This window comes from Triticum urartu, chromosome 3 (assembly GCF_003073215.2).
Source record: "Triticum urartu cultivar G1812 chromosome 3, Tu2.1, whole genome shotgun sequence".
In the NCBI taxonomy this organism is placed as follows: Eukaryota; Viridiplantae; Streptophyta; class Magnoliopsida; order Poales; family Poaceae; genus Triticum; species Triticum urartu.
Genome location: NC_053024.1, coordinates 551734824 through 551759710, shown reverse-complemented (window position 1 = coordinate 551759710; position 24887 = coordinate 551734824).

The window sequence follows — 24887 nt, the reverse complement described above, 5'->3', positions numbered from 1 at the left end:
AAATTCAATCTAGCATAAAATTTTTGTATAATCATCCACAAATTCAAACCATGAGTAGGGCAATTACGTATCATTAATTTCATTCTCTCCCAAGCTTGTGCAACATGTTCATGATCAAGTTGTTTAAAGTTCATTATATCGTTTCTAAGAGAGATGATCTTAGCGGGAGGAAAATACTTAGAGATAAAAGCATCATTGCATTTGTTCCATGAATCAATACTATTCTTAGGCAAAGACGAAAACCAAGCTTTAGCACGATCTCTAAGCGAAAAAGGAAATAGCTTCAATTTAATGACATCATTATTGACATCTTTTTTCTTTTGCATATCACATAAATCAATGAAGCTATTCAGATGAGTAGCGGCATCTTCACTAGGAAGGCCGGCGAATTGATATTTCATAACAAGATTCAACGAAGCAGTATTAATTTCACAAGATTCAGCATCGGTAAGAGGAGCAATCGGAGTGCTAAGAAAATCATTATTATTGGTATTGGTGAAGTCACACAATTTAGTAGTATCTTGAGCCATCGCGACAAACAAGCAATCTAACACACGAGCAAACAAAAAGCAAGCGGACAAAAGAGGCAAATAGAGAGGGAGGATAGAGAGAGAGGGCGAATAAAATGGCAAGGGTGAATTGGGGGGAGAGGAAAACGAGAGGGAAATGGCAAATAATGTAATGTGAGAGATAGGGATTGTGATGGGTACTTGGTATATTGACTTTTTGCGTAGACTCCCCGGCAACGGCGCCAGAAATCCTTCTTGCTACGTCTTGAGCATGCGTTGGTTTTCCCCGAAGAGGAAGGGATGATGCAGCAGAGTAGCGTAAGTATTTCCCTCAGTTTTTGAGAACCAAGGTATCAATCCAGTAGGAGCCCACGCTCAAGTCCCTCGTACCTGCACAAAGCGATATCTACTCGCAACCAACGCGATTAGGGGTTGTGAAGCCCTTCACGGTCACTTACGAGAGTGAGATCTGATAGATAGAATATTTTTGGTATTTTTGATATAAATATGCAAAGTAAAAAGTAAATTCAAAGTAAATACCAAAACAATATAAAAGTGATGGAGATTGATATGATGAGAATAGACCTGGGGGCCATAGGTTTCACTAGTGGCTTCTCTCAAGAGCATAAGTATTCTACGGTGGGTGAACAAATTACTGTTGAGCAATTGATAGAATTGAGCATAATTATGAGAATATCTAGGCATGATCATGTATATAGGCATCACGTCCGTGACAAGTAGATCAAAACGATTCTGCATCTACTACTATTACTCCACTCATCGACCGCTATCCAGCATACATCTAGAGTATTAAGTTAAAAACAGAGTAACGCCTTAAGCAAGATGACATGATGTAGAGAAATAAATTCATGCAATATGAAATAAACCCCATCTTGTTATCCTCGATGGCAACGATACAGTACGTGCCTTGCTGCCCCTTCTGTCACTGGGTAAGTACACCACAAGATCGAACCCAAAGCTAAGCACTCCTCCCACGGCAAGAACTACCAATCTAGTTGGCCAAACCAAACAGATAATTCAAAGAGACTTGCAAAGATAACCAATCATGCATAAAATAATTCAGAGAAGATTCAAATATTATTCATAGATAGACTTGATCATAAACCCACAATTCATCGATCTCAACAAACACACCGCAAAAAGAAGATTACATCGAATAGATCTCCATAAGAGAGGGGGAGAACTTTGTATTGAGATTCAAAGAGAGAGAAGAAGCCATCTAGCTACTAACTATGGACCCGAAGGTCTGAGGTAAACTACTCACACTTCATCGGAGGGGCTAGGATGTTGTAGAAGCCCTCCGTGATGAGGGCCCTCTTCCGGCGGAGCTCCGGAACAGGCCCCAAGATGGGATCTCGTGGATACAGAAAGTTGCGGCGGTGGAATTAGGTTTTTGGCTCCTGTTCTGATTGTTTGGGGGTACGTGTGTATATATAGGAGGAAGGAGTACGTCGGTGGAGCACCGAGGGGCCCACGAGGCAGGGGGCGCGCCCCCCACCCTCGTGACCGCCTCTTTGATCCCTTGCAGTAGGGTCCAAGTCTCCTGGATCACGTTCGGTGAGACAATCACGTTTCTGAAGATTTTATTCCGTTTGGACTCTGTTTGATATTCTGTTTATCCAAAACACTAAAATAGGCAAAAAAATAACAATTCTGGGCTGGGCCTCCGGTTAATAGGTTAGTCCTAAAAATAATATAGAAGTGGAAAATAAAGCCTAATATAGTCCAAAACAGTAGATAATATAGCATGGAGCAATCAAAAATTATAGATACGTTGGAGACGTATCAATTGCTCGAACATAAAACTAAATAAATTGCAGCAAGCTATTTTTGGTGTTTTTTTGTTTATAGATCTGAAAATTTATAATGGAAAATAGATCCTGGGGCCATAGGTTTCACTAGAGGCTTCTGTGACGCCCCCGATTTGACCGTATACTAATCATACACGCAAACGTGTACGATCAAGATCAGGGACTCACGGGAAGATATCACAACACAACTCTAGACACAAATTAAAATAATACAAGCTTTATATTACAAGCCAGGGGCCTCGAGGGCTCGAATACAAGAGCTCGATCATAGACAAGTCAGTGGAAGTAACAATATCTGAGTACAGACATAAGTTAAAAAAGTTGCTATAAGATGGCTAGCACAAACTGGGATACAGATCGAAAGAGGCGCAGGCCTCCTGCATGGGATCCTCCTAAACTACTCCTGGTCGTCGTCAGCGGCCTGCATGTAGTAGTAGGCACCTCCGGCATAGTAGGAGTCATCGTCGAGGGTGGAGTCTGGCTCCTGGGCTCCAGCATCTGGTTGCGACAACCAGGAAGAATGGAAAAGGGGAAAGGGGGAGCAAAGCAACCGCGAGTACTCGTCCAAAGTACTCGCAAGCAAGGATCTACAGTACATATGCACGGGTATCTATGTAAAGGGGCAATATCGGTGGACTGAACTGCAGAATGCCAGAATAAGAGGGGGATAGCTAGTCCTGTCGAAGACTACGCTTCTGGCAGCCTCCATCTTGCAGCATGTAGAGGAGAGTAGATGGTAAGTTCACCAAGTATCATGGCATAGCATAATCCTACTAGGCGATCCTCCCTAACAGTGTCCTAGACTAGGTGGTACTCACCATGTCGTCTCCCAGTCAGTTAGATTGGGCTGAGGACCCCCATGGCCGTATACTCATGGGCCAGTTCGGACAGCTACCGCATACAAGGAAGATTCCACAAGACTTGGTGGTCAAGACAAGGACTCCTTCCCCACCGGCGTATTCGGCTAGGACTCTTGTTATCCTAGGCCTATGGTGCATTATATAAACCAGGGCCAGGCTAGTCGATAGACATACAAACAATCATAATCATAGGCTAGCTTCTAGGGTTTAGCCTCTATGATCTCGTGGTAGATCAACTCTTGTAATACTCATATCATCAAGATCAATCAAGCAGGAAGTAGGGTATTACCTCCATCGAGAGGGCCCGAACCTGGGTAAACATCGTGTCCCCTTTCTCCTGTTACTATCGACCTTATACACACAGTTCGGGACCCCTTACCCAAGATCCGCCGGTTTTGACACCGACATTGGTGCTTTCATTGAGAGTTCCGCTGTGTGATCGACAAAAGGATCGATGGCTCGTTTGCAGATTAACTACGACGTCGACATCTTCGTCACCGGCTCGACTGGTCACCTTGGCTTGACCGAGGACCGTGCCCTGCCTCCGATCATCATGTTCGGACGAGGGCCTTCATCAACACCAACTCCGATCTCTATCAAGTTCATGGAGGAATCGTTCATGGAGCTCGGGGGCTCAACGTCAACATTGCCCTCGGGCGACCGTGCTGTTTTTCTGGACAGCGAATGCGTATCCGCCGCCACCGCCTCCTCGAGTGTCGTTTTAACGATCGCTTCGGTGGAATTGTGCGAAATCGAGTCTACAACAACCCTGGAAAATTTCGTCGAGTTCCGATGGAGGAATCTCTGACAATGTATGATATACCGGAACCCTGTCAAATCCGGACGGGAATCTGGACGAGTTTAGGGCGTGGTCTCCAGAGCCCAGCTCGGAAATCCTTTGGAAGATCCAACTGTTCATCTGCTGCGGAATTCCCATATCTACCATGCCTCAAAATTTCAGCTCGATCCGGCCGTCCAAACTCCGGGAACCTTCCGATTAATGCATCACTTTTCAGATCTGTTTCCTACGCGAATACGGATCCGACCCGAATTCATGTTTCTTTATGAACGTGATATTTGACAACCTTTTTAAAAGGAATTTTGTTCTAAGGTATTGCGCGTTGTTTTTAACACGCGCCCATAAAATTTTAATCCTTCTCTGAGGTAATCTTCACCATCACGCTGGTGTCAAACCAGTCCGGCAATATAGCTCCACGACTGTCGACCTGCGCTACACATGTCGTCGCTTTTTAAGCCAAGATCAACTTCCTCGGATCCTCACCTCGGCGAGCCGAATAAGAGTTCGGAATCGCCAAGGATAAATCATCACCAACATCGCTACCCCAGGATTACACAGAGCAGGCACACCGGCATCGCCGCATGGTCACTTTATCAAGCCAGCATTGGTCGCGTCACAAGTTACGACCTGGGTCGGCATGGCCGCATTGTTGCTTCTTCGAGCCAATGTCCATCACGTCGAGCTACTCCAACACCTCAGCTGACATGGCAGCTACAACAACTCCCCACCGGCCTGCTTCGTCACCTCGGCTAGACCGGGGACTTGGCTATTTCTTCATCAACATACTCCGGTGACTTCGGCGTCACCAGCCGACCAGCTTCGTCACGTTAGCTGGACCGAGGGCTTCACCTCGGCAAGCCAAACTTTGTTAGCATCACCAGGCCATCGCTTTATCGCCCATCAGGAAATGGGTGTGCGGACCGATTCCCGATTTTGGGAGTCGCTTTTCTTCGGAATGCTACAACAAATAAACCAGGTGCTATTAATCCTAACAATTTTTGTTTGTTGGGTTTATTTTTCTTAAGGAATTATTACTCTTGTTTGTTCCATCATATGTACACAGGTCTATCAAATGGCGGCCACATTAAAAACGGTCGCGTGGTGGTTCGGTCAGCTTCCGTACATAGTTCGACGAATGCCGCATCCGGAGCCCGGACCGCCCTGCAAATTCAGGCTTTGTCACGTCTTCACTGCGTCACGCTGACACCCTGCATCGACATTGGCTTCGGCGCCAGGCCACATTTCTTTAAATAAATTATTTTTGCATAAAGCAATTATGCAAGGATTATATATATTATTACTTCCTGGACCACACTATTTTATGTGTGTAGGTAATCGATTTTGACTGCGTTAGGTGGTCACTACTCCGGAGTGCCGAACTCTTTGCTTGGACACCTCGGGCCTGGGGGCTGGCACCTCGGCCATGCCGAGGACTGCGAACCTTGTCGGATCTGTCATAGATCAATGGGCGTCTTCGTCCCGCCACAAGCCCGAATCGCGTCATCAGCACCGAGCACATTAACCAGCTAAGTTGCTTTCATGCTCAAAAGCTTTCAGTTTTAAATTTTGTTTAGTTCGACCAAGCATTATACTTTTCGGCACAAAGTTGTTTGTGACAAAATTCCTTGTCAAAACTTTGTTTGTGACGCGCATATTCAAATACCCGGTTTATTTGGGGGCTCCCTTGATGGAGCTTTTCCTCTTGCATATGATTATACTTATACGGCTTTGTTCCTTGTTCGTGTATTACGCCACAATATGCACCATATTGACCTAAGCGATTTGCAAGCTGGGTTGCCTCGCTCCTGTGTTTATGCCTACGTTCCCGATTGTTCGGCTAGGGAGTAAAGGGAGCACCTATGAGATTGTTACGATCGGGTCATCCGAGCCGGTCCTCAGACTGGGTGAAGCCGAAAGCTAGCGTTCTTACTGTTTTTAATAATGGTCGTCACACAACGGAACTCATGAGTACAAAAATCTATTGCACAAGTCTCATGGTAATAATGAGCAACCAAAGAAAGGTATCGGTGGGGGTGCTATTTTCTTTGAAGATGCTTCTTACACTTTGTCAGTAATATAGCATAAGTTCCCTGAGCACGCTTTGTCTGTTACAGCCTTATGGCTTGATTGCCTGGTTATCGGAAACACCGTCGATATTCTCGATAGGGGGAGTACATAACACTTTTCAGTCCTTGACCGAAGAGGGAGAAGCCGATGGTCGACGCGTATAAAGTTCGGGTGAACACAGATATGATATAAGTACTTCGATACATACAATCATTATACATAAAATTCTTTTACCCAAGTCACTTGGGGGCTCTAAAAATTTATATATGAGCTGTAAATGTGTTTTCTTCTTGGTCGTTGTCAAAACACGACAGAAACACAATTTTTTTTCTCTTCCAATTTTCGGATTGGCACCGAACACTTGATCTTGTTCGGACGTCATGTTTTTACTGACGTTGTTTGGTTTTCCAAGCTTATGACACTTTTAAACTATTTGTGTGTTTTCAGCACAAGTCTCGCAGTGCAACGCCGTACACCTTTAGAGATTCGGCAAAAACATTCTTGGATATTGCTATATATGCATCGGTTTCGAATTGTGTCTTCGGTCAATACTTGGGTTGCCCGGCTCCTGCGCTTGCCTCCTACGTTCTGCTTTGTTCGGCTAGGTGTGCAAAGGGAGAACCACTGCGATTGTGCTTCCAGCTCACATGGTTAAGCACCTCAGTGGAGAAAGTCGAAAACTGATTGTCACTATAAGCGTAAACTGGTCAGCGATCTGATGTCTATGTTAAATGACGGGCCATTCATAACATTGGCCGAAGTGTTTAGGGCTTGACCTCGACTGTCGGCGAACACTACCGGGGCTAGTAACTGGCCTCCCAAACTAAATCCTCAATATTTGCTCTTACGTTAGAGCTGAGGTTTCATGATCATGCTTAGCATGACAACCCAAAGAAAAGAATCGATAGCGAGACTATTTTCTTTGGAGGACATTTCTTATGTTAAACAGTAATATAACATATCTCTCTGCGTACCTTTGTTTATAAAACCGTATGGCCAGATTGCCTTGTTTGTCGTAAATCTTTGCCCTCATTAAGGCTTTATAAAGTAGGACAAACACTCCTCGGGTACTGGCCGGGGAGGTGGAAGCCGATGGTCGGTCAACAAAGTTTTGTACAGTGCGGATCCGAGCATTAATGATGTAACGTCCTTGGATACATAGAGTCATTACACATAATTTGTGATTTTACTATGGATATCGATCCTTAATTCGGCCACCCGTGCCCGCATTAAGGCTCGGGGCTACTGGGCTTCCCGCTCATTATTTATAAATATTAAAGGGGCACATCGATCCCCTGATCTGGTGTTGCCACCCGACCAGTGTCTCGGGGGCTACTGCGTTGGCAATCTAGTGCAGAAAATTTAAGTGCAATATAGTTTTCGAGGAGCTTATGATCCTCAGGTTGGTCGGCCGCACCCAACCTGAATCTCGAGGACTCTGCTATAACGCCCTCGATGCGACTATAGCTCCCACGTGTCAAGGCACGACTTAGAGGCATAATCGCATTGAAAGCAATGTCGCAAGTTAGGCAATCTTCACAACATCCCATGTAATATAGATAATAAAAGGGGAGAAACATAGTTGGCTTACACTCGCCACGTTAATCAAAGTACATAAATAGCATTACAACATTCAAACACTCATGGCCCGACTACGGCGCCAAAATAAAAGAACAACCCAACATGCGACACGGTCCCGATCACCCCAACTGGGCACCACTACTGATCATCAGGGAAAGACACGTAGTATCTGCGTGAGTCCTCGTCGAACTCCCACTTGAGCTCAAGCGCGTCATCTGGAACGGAAAAATCAGGCCCTGCATCTGGTTTGGAAGTAATCTATGAGCCACAGGGACTCAGCAATCTCGCACCCTCGCGATCAAGACTATTTAAGCTTAATAGGAAAGGCAAGGCAATTATACGTGGAGCTGCGGCAAGCGACTAGCATATATGGTGGCTATCCTGTTCGCAAAAGAGAGCGAGAAGAGGAGGCAAAGCGTGAACGAGTAACTAGAGGGCATCCTGCGGCAAGCATTACTCCAACACCGTGTTCACTTCCCGGACTCCGCCGAGAAGAGACCATCACGGTAACTCATACTGTTGATTCATTTTAATTAAGTTAAGGTTCAGGTTATCTACAACCGGACATTAACAAATTCCCATCTGCCCATAACCGCGGGCACGGCTTTCAAAATTTCAAATCCCTGCAGGGGAGTCCCAACTTAGCCCATGACAAGCTCTCACGGTCAACGAAGGAATAGACCTCCTCCCGAGACGTTCTGATCAGACTCAGTATCCCGGTTCTTCAAGACACTTCGACAAGTTAAAACAAATCCAGCAACACCGCCCGAATGTGCCGACAAATCCCGATAGGAGCTGCACATATCTCGTTCTCAGGTCACACTCAGATGAGCTCTCCATACAACTAAAACCAAACCTCGAGTTTCCCCGAGGGGGCGCTGCACAGGACTCTAGTTTGGACCAACACTCAGAGGAGCACTGGCCCAGGGGGGGGGGGCTTAAAATAAGATGACCCTCGGGCTCCGGAAACCCAAGGGAAAAGAGGCTAGGTGGCAAATGGCAAAACCAAGGTTGGGCATTGCTGGAAAAGCTTTATTCAAGGCGAACTATCAAGGGGTTCCCATTATAACCCAACCGCGTAAGGAACGCAAAATCCGGGAACATAACACCGATATGATGGAAACTAGGGCAGCAAGAGTGGAACAAAACACTAGGCGAGAGGCCAAGCCTTCCACCCTTTACCAAGTATATAGATGCGTTAAGATAACATGGCAATATAATGATATCCCAACAAGTAAATAATGTTCCAACAAGGAACGGCCTCCAATCTTCACCTGCAACTAGCAACGCTATAAGAGGGGCTGAGCAAAGCGGTAACATAGCCAATCAATGGTTTCCTAGGACATGGTGGGTTAGAGGTTTGACATGGCAATTTGGGAGGCATGATAAGCAAGTGGCAGGCATCGTAGCATAGGCATAGCAAAGGAGCGAGCATCTAGCATAGCAAAGATAGTAGTGATTTCGAGGGTATGATCATCTTGCCTGCAAAGTTGTCAGAGTTGACTGGATCCTCGAAAGAAAACTCAACGGGCTCCTCGTTAGCGAACTCGTCTCCCGGCTCTACCCAAACAAGACAAACAAGCAACAAGGACACAATCAACCACATGCAAAGCTCAAACAATATGATGCAAAGATGGTATGCTATGCGGGATGCAATATGCGATGCATATGCAAGATTTGACAAGGAATGCATGAACCTGGCCTCAACTTGGAAATCCAAGTGTGCCACTGGAAAAATGAGATGCAATCGCTTGAAAATGATATAAAGAACGCCGGAATCGGAGTTACAGTTTGGAAATGGCAAGCAATTCAAATATGACCACGTTCTGCGATTTACAGCAAGTAGCCATCTAAATGCAGCAAGATGAACATGCTACAGCACCCAAACATGGCATCAAAATACATGGCCGGGATCCATTCATGATGCTTAACAAAAGACTAGCAGTGAGCTACGGCCAATTCATCCATTAATAGGTTCAAACAAGCATGGAAAAAATGCATTTGGTAAACAGATTTCAGACTTAGTGAAATTAACACTTGTCTGGAATTTCATATCAGATAGCACACTTTGGAGCAAGAAAACAATATGCTACAGGATCTGAAAATGGCAAAGCAAAGCATGGCATGGAGCTACTCAAAGAGCTTAACAAAAGCCCCTTAGTGACCTTGAGCCAAAAGGGATCAGAAAATTCATTTGCAAGCATGAGAACATGGCAAAAACATAATCAGTTTTCAGACTTTGTGAAAACTGGAGCATGCTGAAACAGATATCAAGTAGGCATGTTTACAAGCTCGATGCACTCACTACCGAGCAAGTCATGACAATCTAAGCATACACCCATCAAGAATACACATTATACAAGCTAGACATGGCAAGAACATTAACATAGCATGCACGAATCAACTACAACATCCTCGGCAAAATTGCTAACAAGTAGACAATCTGCCCAGATTCACGAAATGACAAATGTAGAGCTCGATGGACTCAAGCTAGGGTGCTCCATAATTGCAAACAAGGACATGGATGGATAGAGCACTACAAGATTAACAAAACATCCTTACTGATCATCCTTAAAAGAGGCACGGATCACTAGGAAACAACATGAACATATGGCATAATGAGATGAACAGATCAAGGACTTAGTGGAATTGCTAAGTCCCTGAAATCAGCATTAACGAATGCTCCACTTTGCAAGCTTGTGCTAGTCACCACACACATCACAAAAATACATGGGTTGCACCTCTGGATAGATGGCAAAATATATAACAAAACTCATGAAGAGCTCAGGGGCATATCATCCATACAATAATCATGGCAAAAATGACAAATATCTAATTGGAGTAGCAGATCTGACAATTATCTCAAATAGCCTACTTCTAACAGCATTTCGGGCATCAAGATGAACTCAAATGAAAATGATGCAGTGAGATGAAATGATGTACTCTCTGAGGCGAACATTTTGATATGCTATATGCCCAAAACGGAGCTACGGATGCAAAGTTATAGCATGATGAACATGGGCATATGGATTTGGGAATTTGAGGACTTAGAAGAAAATCACCACCCGCGGATCTAGGGTTCCTCGCGGGCATGCAACCCGAGGTGACTCCGGCGAGTTCAACTCGCTCCAGCGAGGTCGGTCCGTCGGTGGGGAGATGAAGGAGAGGCGAGGCCGGCCTCTCCCCGGCCGGATCTGACGGCGGGCGGCGGCGGCTTCGAGGAGCGGCGGTTGGCGAGGTCGCCGGGGCCTGTGGCGGCGGGGCAGTGATGGCCACGATGGTCGGAGCGGGCGGAGGGAGCTCCGGTTGCCGAAGCTGGCGAAGGAGGCGGCGATGCGGCAGCGGGGAGCGCCCTGGCGCGGCGCAGCGGCGGATGGGCCTCGGGGGCCCGATCTGGGCCTCCCGGGCCAGCGGCGGCGACGAAGTGGGGCGGCGGCGCGGGCCAATGGTGGCGTGACACGTGGCGGCGGGGTGGAGACGGACACGTCCGGCCCGTGGGAAATTGTCCGGCGGCGGCGGGTGGAGTGGATCTAGGGTTTGGTGTGGAGGGGATCCGGGATTTCGAATGGGGGAGGTATATATAGGCATTGAGGGAGCTAGGAGAGTCCAAATGAGGTGCGGTTTTCGGCCACGCGATCATGATCGAATGATCTAGATGATGGAGAGGGTTTTGGTGGGTTTTGGGCCAACTTGGAGGGGTGTTGGACTGCAACACATACGAGGCCTTTTCGGTCCCTCGGTTAACCGTTGGAGCATCAAACGAAGTCCAAATGGTACGAAACTTGACAGGCGGTCTACCGGTAGTGACCCAAGGCCGCTTGGCAAGTCTCGGTCCAATCCGGAAATGTTTAATCCCCACACATGAAAGAAAGGTAGAAATGACCACCGGAGGAGAACGGAATGCCGGAATGCAAAACGGACAACGGGGAAAATGCTCGAATGCATGAGATGAACACATATGCAAATGCAATGCACATGATGACATGATATGAGATGCATGACAACGACAACAACACACGGAGACAAAAACCCGAACCCGAGAAAATAAAATAACTTAAGGCCGGAAACGGCAAGAGTTGGAGTACATATTGGGAAAATCATATACGGGGTGTTACATCTACACACCGCTTTTTGTGTCCCGAAGTATTCTGCCGAGCTAGGAGTTGATCCTCAGACCGATTTTGCAAATCAACCTGAGTCTCAGCAGCTACTGGGATCAGCGGTCTCATTTCATCCTTCAGGTGCATCTTGGGTTTTAGACCGATACACACCTTGAGGGCTACTGGCTATATATCTCGGCAGAGAATAAATTGCACCAATCAAAAATATTGACAAAAAATCGGCCCATAGTCGGGGTGGTGCACCACCTCGGAAGCAGTCCGGCATAAAGCTCGGGCGCAAGTGGCTGGTTCCATAGAGGGCATTTCTGGCATTAGGCCTAGCTAAACTCCTTCAACTTTTTTGAACCAAGGTGATTTATGATACCTCGGATATAGTCCGGCGTTGAAGCTCGGATACATTCCGGCGTTGGAGCCCGGATGCAGTTTGGTGTTGGAGCTTGGCTGTAACAGTACTCTTATGCAATCCGGCGTTGGAGCTCGGATACATTCCAGCATTGGAGCTCGGAAGCAGCCCGACGTTGGAGCTTGGCTGTGAAAGATAAATCGGATGCAGTCCGGCGTTGGAGCTCGGACGCAAGAGGATAGTGCCGCCCGGGAACAACTTCAAACCCGAGGCGTGGCATAAAAATAACAAGGCATTGATAAAGGCCGGAAACTTAAAGGGGATCCTCGGATACCCGACATATAAACTCTTCGGATGCATGTTCGTGATCCTCAAGATCGAAGAAGATTTGTTGAACCAGTTTTCAAGACCGTCGACCGAAGATGAAGAACAATTCAGAAGAATCGAGGAGCGTCCCCAACTTGAAGACCGGTTCAGGGGGCTACTAACGGTGTCCTGGGCTAGGGGGTACTCACCACGTCATCTCATGGTCAGTTAGATTGGGCCGAGGACCCCCATGGCCGTATACTCATGGGCCAGTTCGGACAACTGTCGCATACAAGGAAGATTCCACAAGACTTGGTGGTCAAGACAAGGACTCCTCCCCCACCGGCGTATTCGGCTAGGACTCTTGTTATCCTAGGCCTCTGGTGCATTATATAAACCAGGGCCAGGCTAGTCGATAGATATACAAACAATCATAATCATAGGCTAGCTTCTAGGGTTTAACCTCTACGATCTCGTGGTAGATCAACTCTTGTAATACTCATATCATCAAGATCAATCAAGCAGGAAGTAGGGTATTACCTCCATCGAGAGGGCCTGAACTTGGGTAAACATCGTGTCCCCCATCTCCTGTTACTATCGACCTTAGACACATGGTTCGGGACCCCCTGCCCGAGATCCGCTAGTTTTGACACCGACACTCCCCTCGTCGCCCTGTGTGAGAGCGATCACCGGGTTATATCTGGCACTTGGAAGGGTGTGTTTTATTAAGTCCGGTTCTAGTTGTCATAAGGTCAAGGTACAACTTCGGGTCGTCCTGTTACCGAGGATCATGGCTATTCGAATAGATAAACTTCCATGCTGGGGTGCACCACATTACCCAACACGCTCGATCCCTCTGGCCAGACACACTTTTCTGGGTCATGCCCGGCTCGGAAGATCAACACATCGCAGCCCCACCTAGGCACAATAGAGAGGTCAGCACGCCGGTCTAAATCCTATGCACACAGGGGTCTAGGCCCATCGCCCATTGCACACCTGCACGTTGCATGGGCGGCCGGAAGCAGACCTAGCCTCCCTAATACAAGAGCAGGCGTTCCAGTCCAATCCGGCGCGCGCCACTCAGTCGCTGACGTCAAGAAGGCTTCGGCTGATAGCACGACGTCGAGTGCCCATAACTGTTCCCGCGTAGTTGGTTAGTGCATATAGGCCAGTGGCCAGACTCAGATCAAATACCAAGATCTCATTAAGTGTGTTATTTTAAAGTAACTATGGACGCTGACCAGGGCGAGGCCCACCTCTCTCCTAGGTGGTCTCAACCTGCCCTGTCGCTCCGCCAAAAAGTAACAGTCGGGGGCCGTCGGGAACCCAGGCCCACCTCTACCGGGATGGAGCCACCTGTCCTTTCAGCCCCCACCTCGGTATCACATGCGGGTACTCTACGAGCCGACCCAACTTTAGTCACCACTTGTATAGTATGTATGAATGTATGTATATACCCGTGATCACCTTCCGAGTGATCACGACCCGATAGTATAGCATGTCAGACGGACAAGAATGTAGGGCCACTGATGAAGTACTAACAACCTATACTAAGCATGTAGGATTGCAGGTAAGGGTATCAACAATTGTAGCAACAATGACAGGCTATGCACCAGAATAGGATTAACCGAAAGCAGTAACATGCTACACTACTCTAATGCAAGCAGTAGAGAGAAGGAAGAGGCGATATCTGGTGATCAAGGGGGGGGGCTTGCCTGGTTGCTCTGGCAAAAAGGAGGGGTCGTCAACACCATAGTCGTACTGGTAGTAGCGGCGTCGGTCTCGGTGTCTAAAGAGAGAAGAGGGGGAAGAAACAATAAATATAATGCAAACAAAAGGATGACGATGCATGACATGACAATGAGCGGTGGTAGGTGTGCCCTAACGCGGTAGTAGGTTTTACCGGCGAAGGAGGGAAACATCCGGGAAAGTATTCTCGGCGTTTGACGTTTTCACACAGATGAACCGGAGGGGAAAGTTGCGTGTTCACTATGCTAGGGATGTGTGGCGGAGAAACGGGCTATGTATTCGGATTCTTCTCGTCGTTCTGAGCAACTTTCATGTACAAAGTATTTTCATCCGAGCTATAGTTTATTTTCTATGATTTTCTAAAGATTTTAAACATTTCTGGAATTCATTTATTTATTTTAAATCAGCATTATCCAGAACAGTGTCCGGTGACATCAGCATGACGTAGAGGTGACATCAGCGGTCAACAGTCCGATGACCAGAGTCAAACCTGACCGGTGGGTCCAGTGGGACCCACCTGTCATAGACTAAGACTAACTAATCAGGTTTAATTAGTTTAGTTAATTTATTAGGTTAATTAAGCACAATTAATTAACTTACTTAATTAATTAATATTTGTATTTATTAATATTTTTTTATATTGTCATAGGCCCCTGGGGGCCTAGCGGGCGTGCGGGCGCTGGCGCCCAGCCCGAACGGGCGCCGATGCGGGAGCGACTGCCGGTAGCGGGCGCCGGGCGGCGGAGGAGCAGCGGGGCGCTGCGGTGGTGGAGCAGCATGGGGCCGGTGGCAGAGGAGGCGGGGAGTGGAGGTGTCGATGTCAAAACCGGCAGATCCCGGGTAGGGGGTCCTGTAGTGGAATTGTCACGGCAGATGTCCTAGTGTGAGGACTTAGTCGTGAGGCCAACGCATCCATGCGGTAGCTTGAAGGGGTTGGTCGGAATTGAGAGACGCGAGGCGGATTAACACATAAGACAAGGATTTAGACAGCTTCGGGCCCCGAGAAACATCATCTGGTAATAGCCCTACATGCTGTTTGTGGCTAGATCTCATTATGCTCATGAGAGAGTCGCTGGTAAGTCGGCTCTCCTCTAGTTGTGTCTAGCCCTAAAGATTATTGCTTCTTCCTTCTTAGGGAGCCCTGCCCCTCCTTATATAAGTTAGAGGGGAGGGTTACATGTGGAGTCCAAACATGATTAGGACTAGCCTATCTTGTACTACAAGCCGGATACAAGTCTGGGTCTTGATTCCTTATAAGGGAGATATTCCTCATGCCTTTCCTCTTAAGTCGGTCCACCATCACATGAACCGGCCTACTGGGCCTTGGGCCTTGTCGTCCATCTGACCACCCGCTGGGTCTCCAATGAATCGTAAACCGCCCGGTCCAAGCGGATCGCCAGTGAGTCGCCAAGCTCCAGCCGGGTCACACTTCCGGCCGGGTCATACTGCGGGGTATATCCCCGACATTAGCTTAACCCTTTTGGAATCGGAAAGTGGTGTAACTCAGGAAAATGTTCCTGTGGTGCCTGCACCAATTAGAGAGGAAGTTAATGATGATGATCAAGATACTTCTGATCAAGCTCCTACTGAGATTCGAAGGTCCACAAGGACACGTTCCGCACCAGAATGGTACGGCAACCCTATCTTGGAAATCATGTTGTTAGACAACGGTGAACCTTCGAACTATGAAGAAGCGATGGTGGGCCCGGATTCCGACAAATGGCTGGAAGCCATGAAATCCGAGATAGGATCCACGTATGAAAACGAAGTATGGACTTTGACTGACTTGCCCGTTGAGCGGCGAGCCATAGAAAATAAATGGATCTTTAAGAAGAAGACAGACGCGGATGGTAATGTGACCATCTATAAAGCTCGGCTTGTCGCTAAGGGTTATCGACAAGTTCAAGGGGTTGACTACGATGAGACTTTCTCACCGGTAGCGAAGCTGAAGTCCGTCCGAATCATGTTAGCAATTGCCGCATTCTATGATTATGAGATATGGCAAATGGACGTCAAAACGGCATTCCTTAATGGTTTCCTTAAGGAAGAATTGTATATGATGCAGCTGGAAGGTTTTGTCGATCCTAAAAATGCTGACAAGGTGTGCAAGCTCCAACGCTCGATTTATGGGCTGGTGCAAGCATCTCGGAGTTGGAACATTCGCTTTGATGAGATGATCAAAGCGTTTGGGTTTATGCAGACTTATGGGAAGCCTGCGTTTACAAGAAAGTGAGTGGGAGCTCTGTAGCATTTCTCATATTATATGTAGATGACATACTTTTGATGGGAAATGATATAGAGCTTTTGGACAGCATTAAGGCCTACTTGAATAAGAGTTTTTCAATGAAGGACCTTGGAGAAGCTGCTTATATATTAGGCATCAAGATCTATAGAGATAGATCAAGACGCCTCATAGGTCTTTCACAAAGCACATACCTTGATAAGATATTGAAGAAGTTCAATATGGATCAGTCTAAGAAGGGGTTCTTGCCTGTTTTGCAAGGTGTGAAATTGAGCTTAGCTCAATGTCCGACCACGGCAGAAGATATAGAAGAGATGAGTGTCATCCCCTATGCCTCAGCCATAGGTTCTATTATGTATGCCATGCTGTGTACCAGACCTGATGTAAACCTTGCCGTAAGTTTGGTAGGTAGATACCAAAGTAATCCTGGCAAGGAACACTGGACAGCGGTCAAGAATATCTTGAAGTACCTGAAAAGGACTAAGGAAATGTTTCTCGTTTATGGAGGTGACGAAGAGCTCGTCGTAAAGGGTTACGTCGACGCTAGCTTCGACACAGATCTGGATGACTCTAAGTCACAAACCGGATACGTGTATATTTTGAATGGTGGGGCAGTAAGCTGGTGCAGTTGCAAGCAGAGCGTCGTGGCGGGATCTACATGTGAAGCGGAGTACATGGCAGCCTCGGAGGCAGCGCATGAAGCAATTTGGGTGAAGGAGTTCATCACCGACCTAGGAGTCATACCCAATGCGTCGGGGCTGATCAAACTCTTCTGTGACAACACTGGAGCTATTGCACTTGCCAAGGAGCCCAGGTTTCACAAGAAGACCAGGCACATCAAGCGTCGCTTCAACTCCATTCGTGAAAATGTTCAAGATGGAGACATAGATATTTGTAAAGTACATACAGACCTAAATGTAGCAGATCCGTTGACTAAACCTCTCCCTAGAGCAAAACATGATCAACACCAGAATTCCATGGGTGTTCGATTCATCACAATGTAACTAGATTATTGACTCTAGTGCAAGTGGGAGACTATTGGAAATATGCCCTAGAGGCAATAATAAAAGGATTATTATTATATTTCCTTGTTCGTGATAATTGTCTTTTATTCATGCTATAATTGTGTTATCCGGAAATCGTAATACATGTGTGAATACATAGACACCAACATGTCCCTAGTAAGCCTCTAGTTGACTAGCTCGTTGATCAACAGATAGTCATGGTTTCCTGACTATGGACATTGGATGTCATTGATAACGAGATCACATCATTAGGAGAATGATGTGATGGACAAGACCCAATCCTAAACATAGCACAAGATCGTATAGTTCGTTTGCTAGAGTTTTTCCAATGTCAAGTATCTTTTCCTTAGACCATGAGATCGTGTAACTCCCGGATACCGTAGGAGTGCTTTGGGTGTACCAAACGTCACAACGTAACTGGGTGACTATAAAGGTATACTACGGGTATCTCCAAAAGTGTCTGTTGGGTTGACACGGATCAAGACTGGGATTTGTCACTCCGTATGACGGAGAGGTATCTCTGGGCCCACTCGGTAATGCATCATCATAATGAGCTCAAAGTGACCAAGTGTCTGGTCACGGGATCATGCATTACGGTACGAGTAAAGTGACTTGCCGGTAACGAGATTGAACGAGGTATTGGGATACCGACGATCGAATCTCGGGCAAGTAACGTACCGATTGACAAAGGGAATTGTATACAGGGTTGCTTGAATCCACGGCATCGTGGTTCATCCGATGAGATCATCGAGGAGCATGTGGGAGCAAACATGGGTATCCAGATCCCGCTGTTAGTAATTGACCGGAGAGCCATCTCGGTCATGTCTACATGTCTCCCGAACCCGTAGGGTCTACACACTTAAGGTTCGGTGACGCTAGGGTTGTAGAGATATGAATATGCAGTAACCCGAAAGTTGTTTGGAGTCCCGGATGAGATCCCGGACGTCACGAGGAGTTCCGGAATGGTCCGGAGGTGAAGAATTATATATAGGAAGTGCAGTTTCGGCATCGGGGGTCAACGGTATTGTACCGGGACCACCGGATGGGTCCGGGGGGTCCACCGGGTGGGACCACCCATCCCGGAGGGCCCCATGGGCTGAAGTGGGGAGGGGAACCAGCCCATAGTGGGCTGGTGTGCCCCCCTTGGCCCACCCCCTGCGCCTAGGGTTGGAAACCCTAGGGTGGGGGGGGGGGCGCCCCACTTGCCTTGGGGGCCACTCCACCCTTGGCCGCCGCCCCCCTAGGAGAACCCATCTCCTAGGGCCGGCGCCCCCTTGGGGAGCCTATATAAAGGGGGGGGAGGGAGGGGCAGCCACACCCTTGACTCTTGGCGCCTCCTTCTCCCCTGCTACACCTCTTCCTCTCGCAGAAGAACGGCGAAGCCCTGCTGCGGTGACTGCTGCATCCACCACCACGCTGTCGTGCTGCTGGATCTTCATCAACCTCTCCTTTCCCCTTGCTGGATCAAGAAGGAGGAGACGTCACGCTGACCGTACGTGTGTTGAACACGGAGGTGCCGTCCGTTCGGCGCTAGGATCTCCGGTGATTTGGATCACGTCGAGTACGACTTCCTCATGGCCGTTCTTTGAACGCTTCCGCGCGTGATCTACAAAGGTATGTAGATGCAATCCGATCACTCGTTGCTAGATGAACTCATAGATGGATCTTGGTGAAACCGTAGGAAAACCTTTGTTTTCTGCAACGTTCCCCAACACTTATGTGCGACCCCCAGACGCCGATGACCTAAGTCACGTAATTCAACAGCCAGAGGAATCGGCCAGGCAATTCTGGACACGGTTCCTAACAAAGAAAAATCAAGTAGTCGACTGTACGGACGCTGAGGCCCTAGCAGCCTTCAAGCACAATATCCGTGACGAGTGGCTGGCCCGGCACCTTGGACAGGAAAAGCCGAAATCTATGACAGCACTCACGACACTCATGACCCGCTTTTGCGCGGGAGAAGACAGCTGGCTTGCTCGTAGCAACAATATGACCAAGAACCCTGGTAATTCGGACACCAGGGACAGTAGTGGCAGGTCGCGTCGCAACAAGCAGAAGCGCCGCATTAACGGCGACAATGCTGAGGATACGACAGTTAATGCCGGATTCAGAGGCTCTAAATCCAGTCAGCGGAAAAAGCCATTCAAAAGGAATCCTAGGGGCCCGTCCAGTTTGGACCGAATCCTCGACCGCTTGTGCCAGATACATTGCACCCCTGAAAAGCCGGCCAATCACACCAATAGGGATTGTTGGGTGTTCAAGCAGGCAGGCAGGCAAGTTAAACGCCGAAAATGAAGACAAGGGGCTGCATAGCGATGACGACGAGGAGCCCCGGCCGCCGAACAACAGTGGACAGAAGGGTTTTCCCCCACAAGTGTGGACGATGAACATGATATACGCAACCCACGTCCCCAAAAGGGAGCGAAAGCGCGCGTTAAGGGACGTATACGCGGTAGAGCCAGTCGCCCCAAAGTTCAACCCATGGTCCTCCTGCCCGATCACCTTTGATCAAAGGGACCATCCCACTAGCATCCGTCATGGCGGGTTCACCACATTGGTCCTAGACCCAATTATTGACGGATTTCATCTCACTAGAGTCCTTATGGATGGCGACAGCAGCCTGAACCTGCTTTACCAGGATACAGTGCGGAAAATGGGCATAGATCCCTCGAGGATTAAGCCCACCAAAACGACCTTTAAAGGCGTAATACCAGGTGTAGAGGCCAACTGTACAGGCTCAGTCACACTTTAAGTGGTCTTCGGATCTCCGGATAATTTCCGAAGCGAGGAGTTAATCTTCGACATAGTCCCGTTTCACAGTGGTTATCACGCACTGCTCGGGCAAACCGCATTCGCTAAGTTCAATGCGGTACCGCACTACGCATACCTTAAGCTCAAGATGCCAGGCCCTCGAGGAGTAATTATGGTCAATGGAAACACCGAACGCTCCCTCCGAACGGAGGAGCACACGGCGGCCCTTGCAGCGGAAGTACAACGCAGCCTCTCCAGGCAGTTCTCCAGTCCGGCCACTAAACGACCGGACACAGTCAAGCGCACCCGGAGTAACCTACAACAAGACCGCCTGGCACGATCCGATCAGGCGTAGCAATGCGGCCCTAACCCCAACCCTCGCAAAAAGGCGATACCAGTACTTCGCGTACATAACTACGCTCTAGAGATACCATGGGTACAGGGGGAGGGGCACATCACGGCACGCCCAAAAATACGGCTTAAACCGTACCAGGGGCTACCGATTTTTTAATTTTCTCTTACTTTCAGGACTCCATCCTTCGGAAGGACTGTTCGGCAATTCAATTGCCGCACAAATGATGCAAGAACCAGGGAAGCAGACAAGCCACGCCGCAGTACGGAACTCTCAGGTGGTCTCTATCACGAGCAGTATACCTGTTCTGCATACTAATCCGCAGCTTGCCCCTAGAACGGACATGTTAATTAGTCCAACCTTCCACTTATCGCATTATTTGTATCGTTCTACTTTGATCGCAGCCCTTTTTAATAAACAATGCAAAGCTTTCGTCTATTTTTGCATTACCTTTTTTCTTTATATATGTTCCTTAACGACATGTTGCACCCATACACGTTGGTACGGCTAAAATACGCTAGGGGCTTTAGTACCCCTCAATGTGGTGTGAGAAGTCCGAACACTTTAACAAGTGCGGCACCCCGAACTTATAGCATTATATGCATCGGCTCCGAATCATGTCTTGGGTCAATAGTTGGGTTTGCCCGGCTCCTATGTTTTGGTGCCTTACGTTCCGCTATATCGGCTAAGGTAGCACTAGGAGAACCACTGCGATTGTGCCCCAGTTGAGCTGGGTCGAGCACCTCAGTGGAGAAAGCTAAAACTGACTGTCATGATGAAGCGAGAGCTGGTCGCTATTCGAGAGGTTTTTCGAGTCCCTAAAGACTTATGCCGCTTAGGGCGAGGAGCCGGCTCTGTCCGGCCAAGGCGTGGATAGCGCCCCGAACTCGGTCTTCCAAATACCAGGGGCTTCGCCTAAATTTAAAATTATAGAATTCTATGGCTAAGTGAGAGTGTTCACGCATTATAGTCCGATTGCCTTGTTCGTTGGGCTAAGCGCCTCCCTCGAAGGACCCAAACATGGGAAAAAGAGCGCTCGGGTTTATCCCCGAACACCCCAGCACTAGCGGCATGGGGGCAGAAGCCGACGACTCGCCATCTCTCAGAATTGATAAACAGCCGCACAGAAGGTAATATTTTAAATTCCAACAGCATTTCTTAGCACATATAAACAAGTTTTCAGCGCACAGGACAAAACGAGCAAGTTTCAATCAAAAATTACATCCCTAGAACATTCATCCGCCACAAGGCAGGCACCCTTCAAAACATCCTTATAGTAATTCTTGGTCTTGCGATGCTCTTTCCCCGGCGGTGGCCCGTCCTTCACCAGCTTCTCAGCATCCAGCTTGCCCAAGTGCACCTTAGCACGGGCAAGGGCCCTACGGGCACCTTCAATGCAGACGGAGCGCTTGATGACTTTGAGCATTGGATAGGCCTCCACCAACCGCCGCACCAGCCCGAAATAGCTCCCAGGCAGAGCCCCTCCAGGCCATAGCCGAACAATGAGGCCCTTCATGGCCTATTCGGCCGCCTTGTGGAGCTCGACCAGTTGCTTCAGCTGGTCGCTCAGGGGCACGGGGTGTCTGGCCACAGCATACTAAGACCAGAACACCTTCTCTGTCGAGCTGCCCTCCTCGGCTCGATAGAATGCGGCGGCATCGGACACACTCCGGGGAAGATCTCCGAACGCTCCTGGAGAGCTCCGGATTCGGGTAAGTAACAAGTAACTCACATTTATGTGTTTGCTTTGCATAAAGAATGCCTTACCCGCCGCTATCTTCTTCACCTCATCCAACTCCTGGAGGGTCTTCTAGGATTCAGCCTTGGCAGACTTGGCATTTTCAATAGCCACCGCGAGCTCGGACGCTCGCGTCTTTGAGTCAAGCTCCAAACTCTCATGTTTTTCCATGAGAGCCTGGAGCTCTTGCCACACCTTGCCAACCTCGGCCTCATACTTCTCCCGCTCGGTGCGCTCCGAGGCCGCCCTCTTCTCGGCCTCGGCCAGCGCCTGCTTAAGGGTCGCCACTTCAGACGTGGCCCCTAAAATAGCCACGATAATCCTGTCATTCTTTGCAATTGCACCTTTTTATATATATATATATTTAAAAACAAGGTATTTCTTACCTTCATTGTCCTCGAGCTGCTTCTTGCCACGCCCGAGCTCTTGCTCGGACCGCTCGAGGTTCTGCTTTAGCGCGTCCACTTCCGCAGTCAGTGCGGCGGACGCAAGCAGGGAAGCCTGCATATGCATATTGACTCATTTTTGTTAGACTCCTGCGAATTCTATTTGATCCTCTATTCGGCTTTTCTTCCCGAACGCCAAACAGAGCATCAGGGGCTACTGTCTATGCGGTACTATTATTTACACATTCTTTACTTACCTCGAAGCCTGTCAAAAGGCTAGTACAAGCTTCAGTCAGTCCGCTCTTGGCGGACTAAACCTTCTGGACCACCACACTCATAATAGTGCGGTGCTCCTCGTCGATGGAGGCGCCTTGGAGCGCCTCGAACATATTGTCCGGCGCCTCCGGTTGGACGGGGGCCGCCGGCACGGTGGACCTGCTCCTCTTGGAAGGAGGTCCCTCGCCGGACTCTGGAACCTTTGAAGGTTCCGGAGCGTTGTCCGGCCTAGAGCCGGACTTGGAGCCCTGAGGGGTTTCACCCCCTTTACTCCTGGAGTCCGGGAGGTCGCCTTGCGACGCCTCCAGGACCACCTCCTCCCGGCTTGGAACCTATTGGGACAACACTTCGGTGTCGTCCGTAGGGCGGGGGGAGGAAGCCGTCGGAAGCGAGTTCACATCCGACGAGTCCAGTGAGCCGCTCGACGACGCGTCGAGCCGGTCTTTGGGTGGGCTGCATAAACATATTCGACGTAAGGGAAAGCTATGCAATAAACGAATACTATGAATTACTCCGGTATCCGGATACTTACGATTTTGCCAGGGGCTTGGCCCTGGGCTGCCACTCCTCTCCGCCGTCGGTGTCGGTGGAGTAGTCCGGAGGAAGGGTTTTCCCCTTCTTGGACCCTCCGGCCTCCCCAGAGAGGGCGTCCTTCCTTTTCCTCTCTCCTCCCGCTGGAGGGGAGAGTTCTCCTCTTCTTCCTCCTTGTCTTCACGGGAGGAATGCGCCTCGGAACCATCGGATGATGGATCCGACACCTCTTGGCGCCGGGCACTCTTTCGAGTCCCCGCGGCCTTTTTCGCGGCCTTCTTCTCCGGCACCACATAGAGTGCCGGAACCAGCAGCTTCGCCAAACGAGCGTCCGCTGGGCCTTCGGGCAAAGGAGCCGGACAGTTGATCTGTCTGGACGTCACCTGCCAATCATGTCAAAGGTAAGGGAGTTTAGATCCTGCATGGAGTCAAACTATGAAAAACTGATACCCTGTAAAAGGAAAAAAACAGCTTACCGCGAGAGCATGACGCTGCGCACTGAATCCGCGATCCTTGGTAGCGGATGCGGGAGCCTCGGCGCCTTTGAAAAGCACCTTCCATGCATCTTCGTTCGTCGTGTCGAAGAGCCTGCTCAGAGTTTGGTGCCGCGCCGGGTCGAACTCCCACAGGTTGAAAGCCCGTTGTTCGCACGGGAGGATCAGGCGGATGAGCATAACCTGGACTACGTTGACAAGTTTGAGCTTCTTGTCCGCCAGGGTTTGGATGCATGTTTGGAGTCCGGTCAGCTCTCCTTTTTTACCCCAAGACAGGCCCATCTCCTTCCAGGAGGTAAGCCGTGTAGGGGGTCCGGATCGGAACTCGGGGGGTGCGACCTATTCGGCGTCGCGCGGCTCGGTGATGTAAAACCACCCTGATTGCCACCCCTTTAGGGTCTCCACAAAGGAGCCCTCGAGCCATAGGACGTTGGCCATCTTGCCCACCATGGCGCCTCCGCACTCCGCCTGGTTGCCACGCACCACCTTCGGCTTGACGTTGAAAGTCTTGAGCCATAGGCCGAAATGGGGGCGGATGCGGAGGAAGGCCTCGCACACGACGATAAACGCCGAGATGTTGAGGACGAAGTTCGGGGCCAGATCGTGGAAATCCAGGCCGTAGTAGAACATGAGCCCCCGGACAAATGGGTGGAGAGGGAAGCCCAGTCTGCAGAGGAAATGGGGGAGGAACACCACCCTCTCATGGGGCCTAGGGGTAGGGATGAGTTGCCCCTTTTCGGGGAGCCGGTACGCGATGTCGTTAGACAGGTATCCGGCCTTCCTCAACTTTTTGATATGTCCCTCCGTGATGGAGGAGACCATCCACTTACCTCCCGCTCCGGACATGGCTGGAGAAGGTTGAGGTGGGGAGTGCGGACTTGGGCGCTGGAGCTCGAGTGCGCAAGAATGGATAGGCGAAGGAGGA